General features: G+C 50.0%; 1 protein-coding gene across 1 annotated transcript in view; it reads left to right on the forward strand.

Annotated features, from left to right (window-relative positions):
* KLC4 (kinesin light chain 4) overlaps positions 1–2,880 on the forward strand; it is a gene marked incomplete in the record, with an annotated part of 54,169 nt that extends 51,289 nt beyond the window's left edge. The window contains 1 exon segment of the mRNA XM_073628638.1: positions 1–2,880.
* Between the last annotated feature and the right edge of the window lie 14,276 nt (positions 2,881–17,156).

Below are 17,156 nucleotides of genomic sequence, written 5' to 3' on the forward strand. Positions count from 1 at the left end.
CTAACACTACAGACTCCAGTCACATTGCCTGAAATCTTTACTAGCAGGAAAGGCTGGAACCACATACTGGCAATAGAAATCCTACAGGACTAAATTCTACATGAACTCTCCTAGCTGTAACTTCCGTTTCTGGACTGTTTTAGTTCTCTTAACTGCCACACCAGTTTTTAGTATCCTAATTTTCTGCACTTAAAACATGATAAAACTGACCCTTGACCTTAGGCTGACCCCAACCCATCCCAGGGTTTACCGGCTGTCCAGAATATAGACAGGCGGTAAAATGTGACAGCTGCCTGCAAATGTCTTCCTATGGTAACCACCACTATGGATTAGGATCCCAAATTTTTGTTGTGGCTTTCCATTGGGGAATGTACTGGATGCTGCACTGTAAAGCCAGCTGGGCATTCCTCGGGTCACATGACCTCTTTTAGTCTAAAGAACCCCGGCCCTCTGAGACATCATTTACTGTCATAAACTAGAAGCGTCCGGCAAAATATTTTTAAATGTCTATGATTTGTTTTTGGACCATTATTAAAAAAAAAAGAAAAAAGGTTGCCACCTCTGACCCTTTTTACCACCAGGCCCTAAAGTGTAACTGTTAATTGACTCATGGGAAGCCTAAAATGAGCCCTTAGCCCCTAAATTTAATCCCAAAAAACACATCTATCACCTTAGCCTTAACCCCTGTTTCAAACACCTAGCACAAACTAACCCTTCAAACTGTACTTTGCCCTAGCTTGATGTATTGGGCCTTTCTGTGCATTTGGCAGTGCCAAGATGGTGCTGAAAACTGACAGACACTACAGCTTTGGAACATTGTTCTAGAATACGATAGGATTTTAGAGTGACACTACAAAAGGTGTTCTAGAGTAGTGCTGGGAGAGTAATGACACTACTTGTTCTTACCAAGCAGCGTTGGTGTTTAGTAACACTACAGGCCTAGAGTACTGCTACAGGTCCAAACACAATACTAGAGTAGGGCTACAGACTAGGGCCATGTCTAGAGTATGATGACAGGTCCAAACCCAATGCTAGAGTATGCCTACAGGTTGAGCCATTCATGGAGTATAGCTACAGGTCCAAATTCCATCCCAGAGTATGACTTTAAGGCTGGGGGTCATACCTAAAGTATGGCTATAGTCCCAAACCCCATCCTAGAGAATGCCTACAGGTTGGGCCATTCATGGAGTATAGCTACAGGTCCAAATTCCATCCCAGAGTATGACTTTAGGCTGGGGTCATACCTAGAGTATGGCTACAGGCCCAAACCCCATCCTAGAGAATGCCTACAGGTTGGGCCATTCCTTTGAGTGGCTACAGGTCCAAACTCCATCCTAGGTTACGCCTACAGGTTGGGTTATTCCCCTGAGTATGGCTACAGATCCAAATTCCATCATGGGGGAGTATGACTATAGGCTGGGGTCATACCTAGAGTATGGCTACAGGTCCAAACCCTGTCCTAGAGTATGACTACAAGCTGGGGGTCTTTTCTAGAGTATGGCTACAGGTCCAGGTGGTGTCCTAGGGTATGGGTGCAGTATATGTCCAAACCCTATCCTAGAGTACAACTGCATGGCCATGCCCTAGAGCAGGGGTCTCCAAACTTTCTAAACAAAGGGCCAGTTTATGGTCCTTCAGACTTTCGGGGTGCCAGATTGTGGCCAGCAGGAATGGCAATTTTTTCAGGCATCAGTGGGAGTAAACGGTGTCCCATCTTTGGTCTTAGGGGGAATTGTGTCCATTGTTGGTGTCAGTGGGCAAAATAGTGTCTCCTTTCAGTGAAATAAGTGGTGCCCCAAGGGTTGGATAAAGGAAGCAAAGGGCCAGAGTTTGGAGGCCACTGCCCTAGAGTTTGGTAACAAGTCCAGATCACATCCTAGAGTACAACTACAGGCCAAGGCTATGTCCTAGAGGCTGGCAACAGTGTTGTGGCTGTGTCCTAGGGTACTGCTGCAGGTCCAAACCCTAACCTAGAGTTTGGCTAGACCAAAACTGTGTCCTAGGGTAACATTATTAATCATTCTTCAAGACAGGTAGACAGCATAGCCTTAGACTGGCAGTGTGAGGATGGCTCATCTTTTTCATACATCGTAGTTGGTCTCTATCCTATCTTATATACGGTAAGCTTACACTACAGGCACACCTTGTGAGTACCCTACCCAGGTGCTGCCCTCATTGTCTTTTATCCCACAATTATGTGCCCCACCCTTAGACATGTAATGTTTTGCTCACCTCCATCAGGAAACCCCTGTGTGTTTTACCAGGTCAAGGTTAGCATATTACAGGAGGTCTAGATTGCTGCTTCCATATCTCTCGCACAGGAGCAGAGAAATTCCAGATGTACAAATGTCATTTTCCGTTGTCTCCCACTGAAATAGAGGCGGTTGACCTGGTCACTCTTGTTTTCCATTGCACTTTACTCACATGACTACTTGGGGCTTTACTGAAATGCCTGACCTCTCCTTTATGCTACACTCCTATGGGCGCAGATGGCCCCGTTCTCTCTTTGCTGGTGAGGACAACCAATGACTTGGTGAGCTTGGCCTTTTTTTCTTTCCGCATGATAGTGGTTTGGTATCTCGGACCAGCCCCCCCCCCCCCCCCCGCTGCAGAGGTGGACGGAGCTATGCACGTTCCCGGATGTTGCTTTATGGATCTGCACTGCAATAATTAGCCGCTAATGAATGACTGCTTTCTGCTAATGTCATCCCCATGTCACCCCCTGTGTGTCGTACCCCCCCGGTCCCAGCAGAGAACGCTCTGCACACAGGAAGTGAGTGTGGGGCGCGTGCTGCATTTTACTTGTACCCCCATCCCCTTCATTGTATCATCATTTGGATTTTATCTATCTCAGGAAAATAAAAATTCTTGGAAATCAAAGTGGTTCTGTTTATTTTGAGAACATTTGGAGACTCCTGGGTACCGGATTACTGATAATAGAACTTTGAGAACCTGATTGGGTATTATCAGTGACACAGACAGAACTTTCAGACACTAGAATATACAGGCTTCAGTATATGTGAGAGACAAAATTCAGCCTTGGATATCTCCCTTGTCCGATTCACGCTATATTCGGTGACAGACGTTTTACCGCATTGTAAAACACCTGTCACTGTAGGGACGCACAGGAAACAATTGTTTCCTATTGTGTGTTGCATTCGCACTGCAACACAGCCAACACGCACTGCAACACATAGCGCATCGCACCACCCGACATTGCAGTGAATGAAGTGTACGTCATGCAAAACATTGCCCCCTAGAGCAGAGGCAACGCAGGGCAACTGCAATGGGGAATCGCTTCGGCTGCTCTGCAATTTCATGGAGGGGCAGTGTGGATTGGTCCTTAAAGTGGACCTATAGCTAGACACCTTTTTTTTTTTTTTTTTTTTTTTTTTTAATCCCTCTGACCAGCTGGGAAGGTTCCCTCTCCTTTTCTGTCCTGGATACACAACAGGAAATAAGAGGTGCCATCTCCAGAGTAAAGGGTAGTTCCCTCTTAGTTGTCACTGGAGCAGATATTGAAAGTTTTCATTTCACCCCCCTTTTTTTTTTTTTTTTTTCTTTTTTTTTTTTTTCCTGGTGACAATCCTCAATTTCTGTCATGGTGATAATAGGACAAATATGGTGCATCTTCCCAGCAGGGACACAGGCAGCAAACCCAAGAAAACAAATGTACAATGCTGTATTTGCCCCTTGCTGATTTTTTTTTTTTCTTGCATATTTGTCATACTTAGGTCTGGTTCACATCTGTGCATTTTTTAGTGTGTTTTCAGTTTTGCAGAAACACACTACAGTCCATTTAACATGGTTTCCTATGGGTCAAGGTCACATCTGTGCAGTTTAGGGAACGAGCCAGGTACTTTTTTTTTTTTTTTTTCAGTTTTTTTCCATAGACTTCAATGGATCAAAAACGTGTATTGAAAAATTAAAAATGCACCTGAAATTTGCAACCTGCAAAGGTGTGAACCAGGCCTCTAAAGAGGAAGTCAGCAGCTACAAATACTGTAGTTTTTTACTTTTAATATAAGGACACTGACCTGTGCAGGGACCCTGCGATGTCGGCACCCTGAGCCAATGCGTCAGTCGGGGGCAGGCCCTGGCATTGTAAGTAAGGGAAACCGGCGACGGGGGGGGGGGGGGGGAGGGAGGAGGGTCCGGAAATACCTGTCAAAAGTTCCCCTTTTGAGTGGAGCGCCTCTTTAAATGATTCAGATCATCAGACTAATTTTAAAATTGCACAAAGATAACCCGAGTAAATACAAAATGCAGTTTTTAAATTATTTCATTTATTAAGGGAAAAAACCTGCCTGGCCCTATGCGAAAAACATGAATGAACTGTTAACCACTTCAGCCCCCGGAAGGATTTACCCCCTTAATAACCGGGCTAGGTTTTGCGATTCGGCACTGCGTCGCTTTAACTGACAATTGCGCGGTCCTGCGACGTTGTACCCAAACAAAATTTATGTCGTCTTTTTTTTTTACCCACAAATAGAACTTTCTTTTGGGGGTATTTGATCACCTCTGTGGTTTTTATTTTTTGCGCTATAAACAAAAAAAGACCAACAATTTAAAAAAAAAAAAAAGTATTTTTTTTTTTTTTTTTTACTTTCTGCTATCATACATATCCCAAAAAAATGTATTCATCAGTTTAGGCCGATATATATTCTTCTGCATATTTTTGGCAAAAAAAATCAAAATAGGTCTATGATTGGTTTGTGCAAAAGTTATCGCGTCTACTAACTACGGGATAGATTTAGGGACTTTTGTTTATTTTTTTTACTGGTAATGGCGGTGATCTGCGATTTTTAGCGGGATTGCGGCGGACAAACCTGACCCCAAATGACACTTTTTGGGGACCAGTGACATTACATTGATCAGTGCTATAAAAATGCCCTCATCAATGGGGGTTAACACTAGGGTGCGATCAAGGGGTGAAGTGTGTTCCCTCAGCGTGTTCTAACTGCAGGGGGGATGGGCTGCCTGGAACATGAATGAGATCACTGGGAACAGAAGATCTCTGAAGATCTCCCTTTGAAAAAGTCACGTGTGTTGTGACGCACCGCGTCAGGGAGGAGCCAAGTGCCACTGCTTCCGGGTATGGCCGAACACGGAAGCTTCTGCTTTTACCGCTGATCGTATCGATCTTCTATGTAAGTTACTACACTTTTTTTGGAATAAACAATTTTAAATACTACACTATGGAGCTACTACTTCTCTTTTCACATTCCATCTGAGGATATCGGTTGAAGTGTGGGAGAGTGCTATTTTTAACTTGTCAACGTGTGTCCCCCGGGAACTGTGACTACTACGGGAAGTCGATCCTTTGCACACAGTTTTGTCCACTTGCTGGTTTATGCTCGATTCGGCCCATTGGGGGCCGCTACTACAGGTGAGAGGCTGGGGGAAACTGTTACCGCACTCCGGAACAGGATTGGATGAACACTTTTATCAGACACTTTCTGCCATAATGTTTTGTCCACTGCACTTGCACTTTTTTAACCCGTAGAAGATTTTATCCTGCTGACATTAGGAGTCGCATTGCATGCTTCTTTGGACTGCACTTTATATATATATATATATATATATATATATATATATATATATATATATATATATATATATATATATATATATATATATATATATATATATATATATATATATAAATTGCTTATCATTTAATTTGGACATTCATTACATGTCATTATGTGTCACTAGTTCACATCTTTTGCACTTTATCATTATTCTGCTTGGACATGTATTACATGTTACTACATGGCTTATGTTCACATTTTTTTGCATATATTATTTTTATTTTTGCACAATTATTTCTCAATTCTGTGCACATTGCACTTTTGTGAATCAGCATATTATTGTCTATTGCACTTATCACTGTTAGTGGTTTCATACCCATTGATCATTATTTATGTCATTGACCTTTCTTTATTATATATTTTATACCTTTTTATTTTTTGGTTTATCAGTTGTTGCACTTAAGCTGAGGGTAGCGCCACCTATTTTAAATATTTGAGGATCTCTAACATGTCATCTGGCAGAAGGGTGAAATTGCCTTGTTTACATAGGCAGTTCCCCATTCTGCCTCTCCTCACATCGTTCACCGGTCGCCGGCGGACATAGAGTCCACGGGCACGCTCCCGCGGTGGGAGCGTGCGCCCGCTATTCACCTTGCACTGACCAAGGTACAGGTACGTCAGTTCGCGCAGGAGAGACAACCTGCTGCAGTATATCTGCGTGAGCTGGTTGGCAAGTGGTTAACCACACTTTTTTGAAAGCAGAGTTAAATTTCACTTGCCACACCCAGGCCTGATTACTGCCAGACCTGTTGAATCAAGAAATCACTTAAATAGAAGCTGTCTGACAAAGCAAAACACGCTAAAAGGTCCCAAAAAGCAACACATCATGTCGCGATCTAAAGATATTTAAGAACAGATGAGAAACAATGTAACAGACATGTATCAGTTTGCAAAGGGTTACAAAACCATTTCTAGGGCTTTGGGACTCCAGCAAACCACGGTGAAAGTCATTATCCACAAATTGAAAAAACATAACTGAACATTTCCAGAAGTGCTGCCCTACCAAAATTATTCCGAGAGCATGACGACTCATCCAGGAGGTCATAAAAGAACCCAGAACAACATCTAAAGAACTGTAGGCCTCACTTGCCTCAGGTAAGGTCAGTGTTCATGATTTAACAATAAGAATGAGACTGGGCAAAAAGGGCATTCCAAGGTCTAAACCACTGCTGGCCAAAAAGAACTCAAAGGCTTGTCTCACATTTGCCAAAAAAACATCTTGATTATTCCCAAGACTTTTGGGCAAATATTCTGTGGACTGATGAAACAAAAGTTGAACTTTTTGGAAGGTTTGCATCCCATTACATCTGGCGTAAAACTAACACAGCATTTCATTAAAAGAACATCATACCAACGGTCAGACGTAGTAGTGTGATGGTCTGTGACTGCTTTGCAATGTCAGAATGTGGATGACTTGCCATAATTGACTGAACCATGAATTCGTCTCTCTACCAGAAAATCCTGAAAGAGAATGTCCAGCCATCAGTTCCTGACCTCAAGCACACTTGGGTTATGCAGCAGGACAATGATCCGAAACACACCAGCAAGTCCACCTCTGAATGGTTAAAAAAAATAAAAAATAAGGTTTTGTAGTGGCCTAGTCAAAGTCCGGAGGAATTAAATCCGATTGAGATTCTGTGGCATAAACAGGCCGTTCATTTTGGAAAAACTCCAATGTGGCTGAATTAAAACAATTTGCTGATCAGTGATCTTTAAAGCCTAGTCCTCAGACCAGAATTTGAGCCAAAGATCTCTCCTAGGGACTTGTCACAGATAAGCAAGCAGTTAAGCTGATCTACTAATTGTGGTTCTCTCTAATCTGCTTTACCTCTCTACAGCCTGCTTTGTTCCAGGACTGTGTCTGGATTTTATCTACTGGTTGATGGAGCACCTACACAGCCATTCCCTGCTAAGCCTGTCAATAAACCTCACTATTTGGCTGTGCTCAGGCCAACACCCATTGCCTGAGCAATAGGCTCGTTTCCTAACTCAAGGCTCCAGTCCATGTTAGTTCCTGGATTCTTGTATTTCTGGTTCTGACTTTGATATGTGTTGGCTGCCCACCTTTACCTTTGACCTGTACCTCACTCTGATTCATTCCTGGGCAGCTGCCCTATGTCAAGTGTGCCCAAGGGCCACATCCCGGTGCATTCATCAGTAAAGTCCATCATTTGTTGAGGGGTGCTCTGGTGAAGATCTACTGTGTGTACCTAAACTCTTCACATTGGCCCCTTTAAGAGCTTACACCTGTGGTTGTCAACTTATGAGCTAAAGCGGGCCTGAAATGTGGTCCATGACATCGTCAAAGGGCCACACCTAATGATTAATTTACAATATGTAATACTTGAGAGGACTGTCAGAAACTGCAGACCTAATAGAGGAAATGAGAGTCCGAGAGTGTGGACATGCTTCATTTGTGGCTGAGGATATGCTGCAGAAGAAAATACGAAACTGGTTACACGGGGCTAGTAGAGATCAATGCTATTACCCTAATCAATGTTCCCAATACAGACGAGGGCCGCATATCATATACCAAAGGGTCGCAGGTTGGGAACCAGGGCTTAACCCCTCTTCCATGTGCAGATAGCACAGAGGGTTTCCTAAGCAAACGACCAGCTTACAATGAGTCTTTGCTGTTACACAACCACCTGAACTATGTTATGCATTACATTAACCAGATGCCCAGGGGAACACTTGGGAAACAAGCTCCTAACACAGGATTCTATCCCATTGAGTAACTTCCTGGGAAACGCATATTAATAAAAACAATGGTCTAAGTACAGAGCCAGCAGCTGAGATAAGCTATGATACTGGCAGGTCCACCCATGATTCAGTAGACCTTTACTTAACCAAGGTGATGGTAGAGGGCGGAAAATCATTTGGGTATAGGGAAGGTCCAGTCAGGCTGCTTCCAATTTGTAGCAAGAGGATCGTTAAACTGAGGATGATTAGGGAAGTACAGTACATGCAGGGGTACAGCCACTAGATAGTGCTTTGCCTGGTGTACAACCTCCTAGAGCAGGGGTGCCCAACCGCTGGCCTTCCTGTTCTGGGATGGCGGGACGGCAAGCCCAAATTGTGGGTTCCCAACCCGCCATCCCCAAGCATCAGCATGAAGAATGTAGCAGGCACCTGTCATAGGAGGAGTGATACCATACTGTCTCTGTGAGAGGAGCAATACAGGAAGCATCGGCTCTGCTGCCTACCACAGTCGCATGTGCCCTCTAACGCTGGCTCCTCTCAGACTGTTGCTCAGGGATGGTGGGTCGGGAACCAGCCAACAGTACCAGCCAGCAATACCCGCCAGCAGTACTCACCAGCAGTCCAGCCCTGGAGGACAGCTAGCAGCAGCCACCAGCTATACCCACCTGGGGGACAGCCAGCGATACCTTAGACGTCGTCTAAGAGGATGAAACGCGTCGGTTAGGACCCCACTTTTTACAGCGCTGTTTTTAAAAGGATTTACATGTGAGTGTATCTCTTAATTTTTAATAAATTCTACATTTGTTTATGGATTTACACTATGTGGCCTTTCCTCCTTTTTTTCCTACTTGTCATCACCACCACTTGGTTCCTAATACCATTCTGAGGGACACATCACTTTATGGTTCATCCCAGGAACATCACCCTTCTGGATCATTTACAGCCACTGACCACCCAAGCTTTGTCTGACCCAATTTGGCGTATGCCCCTTTGGGTCCATGAGATCTGGTAAGCCTCTTCATTGTCGGTGGTGGTGTGTCTGTCTTCACTCCAGATGTTATATACCTATTGACGTGCTCTTTGTCTGAAGTCACATAACCTTTGAGGACTTCCTATCACTAGGACCAATATATATATGGATGATTTCCTCCTACATTCTATAATTAGAACTGTTGGTCTGTTTTTTTCATCTTGATATTGGACATTTTAAAACTTTTTAGCGCTACACCTATTTTGTTTTCTTTGTACTTGGCATATATCCCGTTGGCTGCTGTTTTTTGTTTTCAGGGCAGCGCAGAATTATACTGTATACTTTTTCATAAGTGTGAAAGCAGCCTTAGGCCCCTTTCACATGATCGGTCCAATCAGGTATGCCTGTCTGTTTTTCAGGTGGACCCAATCGGACCCTCTATTCACCTCTATAGAGCGGCAGATGTAAACTGACTTGTGTCCATTTACACTTGCCTATCTCCAATCCGATCCACTTAAAAAACAGAAGGGGATCTGTCCCCCTCTGTCTGGGTGGATAGGACTGGAGGGTCCATAGAGGAGACCAGGCTGAGTTTGTGTCTGCTCTGCATATGCAGAGTGGCCACTCTGAGGTTGGGCACCCCTGTCCTAGAGGCATCAGATATTCCTGTGTGAAGTAGATTGGATCCTGTGTTGCCTGACGAATGCTGGGAAAAGAAAAGAAAAGGGGGTTAATCCCATCTTACTAATAAACAAATGTCACATGCAGTTGGGCCCTCACCACCAATCGATGTGTTTCCTGGAATAGAGAAGCTTACGGATCTCCTAGAGGAATCTGGGCCGCCGTCTGCACTTCCTCTTAATCAATAGAAAACCTTTTATAAGGACATAGATGGACGTAGATGGAACGTTCAATGTCCTCTGTGACCTACGCTATAAATTCCTCTTAATGGAGGCGGCAGGAAATACGTTTAATAATAGATGGGCTGAGAGAGGCATGAGGCAGCGAAGAGCCTCTACAATGGTATCTGTCATCACCACCACCTTGGCCAGCAGTGTAAGGATGCACAAACACTTTAGAATTACACCATTAGACCATTCTGAGTAAAAATAAATTTTCTATGGGATAGTAAAATTTGCGACATTGTTTTTAAGTGTTACTCTTAAAGCAATTCTTCACCATTTGAAAAAAATATTAAAGTCAGCAGCTACAAATACTGTGTACCTGCTGACTTTTAATAAAAGGACTCTCACTTGTCCAGGGTTTCAGCGCCGTCCTCAACCGAAACCCATTCTTCCCTGATCTTTGGGTCCCTGGGGCTGCAGTTTACTGTGGGCAGTCGGCTGTGATTCCATGTGGCTTTACAGCCGGCTTCCCATTGCGCCGCTCTTTGTGAATGGCCCTGCAGCCTTCTGAGACCTGTGACGTGTCCAAGAAGGTTCCATGCAGGGATGGGGCGAGAACTTACGGTGCATCCGCTGTAGCAAATTGACCAGAAGTGGGAGCGGGTACCTGCCAACCACCCCCAAAAAAAGTGCCACAAATGTATATCTGTGTACAACTCCTGGGACCTCTGAGACGTCATGGGAGCTATACCCAGAGAAAGGGTCAGAGGTCCCAAGAACTGAAAGGTTCTTGGGACCTCTGACCCTTTCTCTGGGTATAGCTCCCATGACGTCTCACCCCTCTCCTCTGTGTACAGCACCTGGAACCTCTCACCCCCTTCATCTGTGTACAACTCATGGGAATTTTCACCCCTCTCCTCTATGTACAGTTCCCAGGACCCCTCACCCCCTCATCTGTGCACAACTCCCAGGATCTTTCACCAACTTCACTTGTGTAGAACTCCTGGAACCTCTCATCACTCTTTTCTAGAGGAGGCGCAGTACACGGAGGTGCAGTATGTGGAGGACGGAGGAGGCACAGTATGCGGAGGATGGGGGAGGCACAGTACACGGAGGATGGAGGAGGTGCAGTACACGGAGGACAGAGGAGGCACAGTACGCAGAGGGGGCGCAGTACATGGAGGAGATGCAAAAAAAGGAGGATGCATGAGGCACTGTACGCAGAGGATGGTGGAGTCGCAGTACGCGGAGCAGTCGCAGTATGTGGAGGACAGAGGAGGCACAGTACACGGAGGAGGCGCAGTATGCTGAGGACAGAGGTATCGCAGTACATGGAGGACGGAGGAGATGCAGTACACCGAGGATGAAGGAGATGTAGTACGTGGAGGACGGAGGAGGCGAAGTATGTGTCAGAAACCATGGATCAGACTGAGACAGAAGTACAGTTAAATCACACTTGTTTAATAATAATAAAAAAAAGGTAAACAGAGTAACGTAGTCAAAACACAGCCAGAGTTCAGGAACCAGAACGGATAGTCAGACAAGCCAAAACATCAGGGAGCCAGAAGGAATGTCAGCCAAGCAAGTCTTTTTTAACAGGAACACAGGAGAGCTTCTCTAGAGATGTGACCATGGCGAAGGCAGAGATCATCTGGACTGGACGGCTTAAAGCAGAGTTCCGCCCAAAAATTGAACTTTAGGGGTGACCCCCTGACATGGCACATTTGGCATGTCATTTTTTTGGGGGGGGGGGGCAGATACCCTCTTTTTAGAGGGATCCAGCTCCCACTTCCTCCCGGGGCACCGTGGTGCCAGAAGCAAGTTCACCTCTCCTCCCCTTCCCTCTCGCCAATCATCTGGGACACGTCACATGTCCCAAATGATTGCCCGGCCAGTCACAGTGCGCAGCGCGTGCATGCTCAGTGCATGCCCGGCTGTGAAGCCACAGCCGGGCGCCCACAGTGACAATGCCGGCGCCGCAGAGAGGAGGGGGAGAGGAGCGGGGCTTCGTACGCCCGCATCGCTGGACCGTGGGGCAGAAGAGTGTCCGATTAATAAAAGTCAGCAGCTACAATTTTTGTAGCTGCTGACTTTTATATGGGTGGAACTCCGCTTTAAGTAGGCAGGACCGACAAGCAGGATATCATCAACAGGTGAGTCACTGTGGAGAGATAGGAGCTGGCAATTAGCCGACAGCTGAGCGGCCAGCTCAGGGAAGGGCTGGGCGCAGCCCTGACAGTACCCCCTCCTCAACAACCCCCTTCCCCTTGGAGGACCAACAGGCTTGAGGGGAAAACGTCTATGGAAATCACAGAGGAGGACATGTACATCCGAGGATGGGGCTCAAGAGCGTTCCTCCATTCCGTACGCTTTCCATTGCACCAGGTACTGTATGCGCCCACGGAACCTACGAGTGTCAACAATGGACTGTACTTCATACTCCTCATGGTTCTCAACCTGAACAGGGTGAAAAAGTTGCCCCCGAGGTGGTAAATCGGTTGCAGACCAAAGGTTTTAATAAGGAGACATGAAATACATTTGAGATATGCATATTAGAAGGAAAGTCTAATGCGTAAGCCACTGGGTTAATCCTGTGAAGAATGCGGAAAGGCCCAATAAACCGAGGTGCGAACTTCAGAAAGGGAACACGAAGTCGGAAGTTGTGAGGTGACAGCCAGACCATGTCCCCAATCTGGTAGGAAGGCACAGGCAGGCGTCTACGGTCAGCATGGAGTCTGTACCTATCATTAGCATGTCGCAAATCCTAATGGACTTGTGCCCAAATGGAACGAAGACCACAGAGATGCTCCTCTAACGCAGGAATACTCTGCAGAACAAAAGTCCGGCAACATGGAAGGTTGGAAACCATAGTTCGCCATAAACGGGGACAATCGGGAAGCAGAATTCAAGGCACTATTGTGAGCAAACTCTGCCCACGGTAAGAGGTCTGACCGGTTGTTATGATGGTCAGAAATATAGCAATGAAGGAATTGCTCCAAGGACTGATTGGCTCGTTCTGTGGCCCCATTAGACTGCGGATGATACGCAGAGGAAATGCAAGCTGAATTACCCAACTGTGCACAAAAGGCTCACCAGAACCGGGACACAAACTGACTACCCCTGTCCAAGAAAATCACTTTGGGTAGCCCATGTAAACGAAAGATCTCCCCAGCAATAATGGAAGCCAGTTCCTTAGAAGTGGGCAACTTCTTAAGTGGAATACAATGAGACATTTTCGAGAACCAGTCAACCACCATAAGGATAACTGCGTTGCCCTGGGAGTTGGGTAACTCCACAATGAAATCCATAGACAGGTGGGTCCAAGGCCTCTCTCCATTGGGTATGGGTTGTAGGAGACCCACTGGAAGGTGTCGTGGAGTCTTACTCTGAGCACACACGGAATAGGCAGCTACAAAGGCGGTTACATCAGCACATAGACTAGGCCACCAGAATTGTTGGGAAATGGCCCAAACGAGTTGATTCTTGCCAGGGTGGCCAGCTGCCTTGGGAGAATGGTAAGTCTGGAGCACGGCAGTATGAAGACTCTCTGGGACAAAGCAGCGGTCACAAGTTTTCTCCGGAGGAGCATGGACCTGAGCAGCAAGAATTTTGTCACCCAAATGAGAAATGAGACTGGTGCGAACCGTAGCCAGAATACGATCAGCAGGAATCACAGGAACCGGAACCGACTCCCATCTTGGAAGTGGAGGAAAATTGTCCTGACAAAGCGTCAGCCCTTACATTTTTAGTACCGGGTAAGAATGAGACAATGTAACTGAAACTTGACAAGAAAAGAGCCCATTGGGAGAGAGGCGTTTAGCCTCAGACAAGAATGTGAGAGTTTTATGGTCAGTAAGAATGGGAACCGGCACAGTGGTACCTTCGAGGAGATGTCTCCATTCTTTCAGGGCTAAAATGGGGCGCAGTACATGGAGGACGGAGGAGGTGCAGTATACGGAGGAGGCGTGGTACGCGGAGGAGGCTCAGTACGTGGAGGGCGGAGGACACAGGGGACGCTGTACGCTGGGGGTGCAGTGGAGGTGGCGGAGGATGGAAAAGGCGCAGTATGCTGAGTGTGTATCGGAGGACGGAGGAGGTGGAGGAGGCACAGTACACGGAGTAGGCACAGTACATGGAGGACAGAGGAGGCACAGTAAGCGGAGGAGGCAGAGGACACAGGGGGGCGTTGTATGCAGAGGACGGAGGAGGCGCCGTACGCTAGGGGGTGCAGTGGAGGTGGCGGAGGATGGAAAAGGCGCAGTACGCTGAGTGTGTAGTGGAGGACGGAGGAGGTGCAGTACAAGGAGGAGGTGCAGTACGCGGAGGACGGAAGAGGAGGAGGAGGAGGCGGCGCAGTACACTGGGGGTGCAGTGGAGGTGGCGGAGGATGGAAAAGGCGCAGTATGCTAAGTGTGTAGCGGAGGAGGCGCTGTACGCAGAGGACGGAGGAGGTGCAGTACACGGAAGATGGAGGACAGAGGAGGCGCAGTATGTGGAGGACGAAGGAGGCGCAGTACACGGAGGAGGCGGAGGTTGCGCAGTACGCGGAGGACAACGGAGGAGGCGCAGTATGCGGACGATGGAGGAGGCGCAGTACACGAAGACAGAGGAGGCGCAGTACGCGGAGGAGGTGCAGTACGTAGAGGACAGAGGAGGCGCAGTATGAGGACGGAGGAGGCGCAGTACGTGGGGCACAGAGGAGGAGCAGTACACAGAGGAGGCGCAGTACGCAGGAGACGGAGGAGCCATACACGGAGGAGGCGCAGTACGCGGGGGACGTAGGAGATGGGGGACGGAGTAAGCGCAGTACGCGGGGGACAGAGGAGACGCAGTACACGGAGGTGCAGTACGCGGAGGACGGAGGAGGCGCAGTAAGCTGAGGAAGGAGGGGGCGCTGTAAGCTGGGGGTGTAGTGGAGGAGGGAGGGGGCGCTGTACACGGAGGGTGTAGGGGAGGACGGAGGGGGCTCTGTACGCGGAGGGTGTAGGGGAGGATGGAGGGGGCACTGTACGCGGAGGGTGTAGTGAAGGACGGAGGGGGCGCTGTATGCGGAGGGTGTAGCGGAGGACGGAGGGGGCGCTGTACGCGGAGGGTGTAGCGGAGGACGGAGAGGGCGCTGTACGCGGAGGGTGTAGCGGAGGACGGAGGGGGCGCTGTACGCGGAGGGTGTAGCGGAGGACGGAGGGGGCGCTGTACGCGGTGGGTGTAGCGGTGGACACAGGGGGGCGCTGTACGCGGAGGGTGTAGCGGAGGGTGTAGCGGAGGAGGCGCTGTACGCGGAGGGTGTAGCGGAGGACGGAGGGGGCGCTGTACGCGGAGGGTGTGGAGGAGGACGGAGGGGGCGCTGTACGTGGAGGGTGTGGCGGAGGACGGAGGACGGAGGGGGCGCTGTACGCGGAGGGTGTGGCGGAGGACGGAGGGGGCGCTGTACGCGGAGGGTGTGGCGGAGGACGGAGGAGGCGCTGTACGCGGAGGGTGTGGCGGAGGAGGGAGGGGGCGCTGTACGCGGAGGGTGTAGCGGAGGACGGAGGAGGCGCTGTACGCGAAGGGTGTAACGGAGGACGGAGGGGGCGCTGTACGCGGAGGGTGTAGCGGAGGACGGAGGGGGCGCTGTACGCGGAGGGTGTAGCGGAGGACGGAGGGGGCGCTGTACGCGGAGGGTGTAGCGGAGGACGGAGGGGGCGCTGTACGCGGAGGGTGTAGCGGAGGACGGAGGGGGCGCTGTACGCGGAGGGTGTAGCGGAGGACGGAGGGGGCGCTGTACGCGGAGGGTGTAGCGGAGGACGGAGGGGGCGCTGTACGCGGAGGGTGTAGCGGAGGACGGAGGGGGCGCTGTACGCGGAGGGTGTAGCGGAGGACGGAGGGGGCGCTGTACGCGGAGGGTGTAGCGGAGGACGGAGGACGGAGGGGGCGCTGTACGCGGAGGGTGTAGCGGAGGACGGAGGGGGCGCTGTACGCGGAGGGTGTAGCGGTGGACGGAGGGGGCGCTGTACGCGGAGGGTGTAGCGGTGGACGGAGGGGGCGCTGTACGCGGAGGGTGTAGCGGAGGAGGCGCTGTACGCGGAGGGTGTAGCGGAGGAGGCGCTGTACGCGGAGGGTGTAGCGGAGGACGGAGGGGGGCGCTGTACGCGGAGGGTGTGGCGGAGGACGGAGGGGGCGCTGTACGCGGAGGGTGTAGCGGAGGACGGAGGGGGCGCTGTACGCGGAGGGTGTAGCGGAGGACGGAGGGGGCGCTGTACGCGGAGGACGTAGCGGAGGACGGAGGGGGCGCTGTACGCGGAGGACGTAGCGGAGGACGGAGGGGGCGCTGTACACGGAGGGGGCGCTGTACGCGGAGGGTGTAGCGGAGGACGCAGGGGGCGCTGTACGCGGAAGCTGTAGCGGAGGACGCAGGGGGCGCTGGACGCGGAGGGTGTAGCGGAGGACGCAGGGAGCGCTGTACGCGGAGGGTGTAGCGGAGGACGGAGGGGGCGCTGTACGCGGAGGGTGTAGCGGAGGACGCAGGGGGCGCTGTACGCGGAGGGTGTAGCGGAGGACGCAGGGGGCGCTGTACGCGGAGGGTGTAGCGGAGGACGGAGGGGGCGCTGTACGCGGAGGGTGTAGCGGAGGACGGAGGGGGCGCTGTACGCGGAGGGTGTAGCGGAGGACGGAGGGGGCGCTGTACGCGGAGGGTGTAGCGGAGGACGGAGGGGGGCGCTGTACGCGGAGGGTGTAGCGGAGGACGGAGGGGGCGCTGTACGCGGAGGGTGTAGCGGAGGACGGAGGGGGCGCTGTATGCGGAGGGTGTAGCGGAGGACGGAGGGGGCGCTGGACGCAGGGGGCGCTGTACGCGGAGGGTGTAGCGGAGTACGCGGAGGGTGTAGCGGAGGACGCAGGGGGCGCTGTACGCGGAGGCTGTAGCGGAGGACGCAGGGGGCGCTGTACGCGGAGGCTGTAGCGGAGGACGCAGGGGGCGCTGTACGCGGAGGGTGTAGCGGAGGACGGAGGGGGCGCTGTACGCGGAGGGTGTAGCGGAGGACGGAGGGGGCGCTGGACGCAGGGGGC

Source organism: Aquarana catesbeiana, linkage group LG04 (genome assembly GCF_042186555.1).
Source record: "Aquarana catesbeiana isolate 2022-GZ linkage group LG04, ASM4218655v1, whole genome shotgun sequence".
Taxonomy (NCBI): Eukaryota; Metazoa; Chordata; class Amphibia; order Anura; family Ranidae; genus Aquarana; species Aquarana catesbeiana.